This window comes from Brassica oleracea, chromosome C8, assembly GCF_000695525.1.
Source record: "Brassica oleracea var. oleracea cultivar TO1000 chromosome C8, BOL, whole genome shotgun sequence".
Lineage (NCBI taxonomy): Eukaryota > Viridiplantae > Streptophyta > Magnoliopsida > Brassicales > Brassicaceae > Brassica > Brassica oleracea.
This window is the reverse complement of record NC_027755.1, coordinates 20461231-20461493: the sequence shown is the minus strand read 5'-3', so window position 1 is coordinate 20461493 and position 263 is coordinate 20461231.

Genomic DNA, 263 nt, shown 5'->3' with positions numbered 1-263 from the left:
AAGATAATGTTTAATACGATAATGTTTAGTATAATATTTTGTATTTAGTTATTATTTTATAGATGTTTAATTTAGTTTTTCATTTCTCAATTGTATATTTACTTATTCTAATTTTTTTTTTGTATCAAATGATTATATTATGATAGATGTTTAATGTAATTTTTCAATTTATTATATTGTATATTTACTTATTATTTATTTTTCTTTATATTGTATATTTACTTATTATTGTTTAATGCAATGTTTCTATTTCTTATATTGTT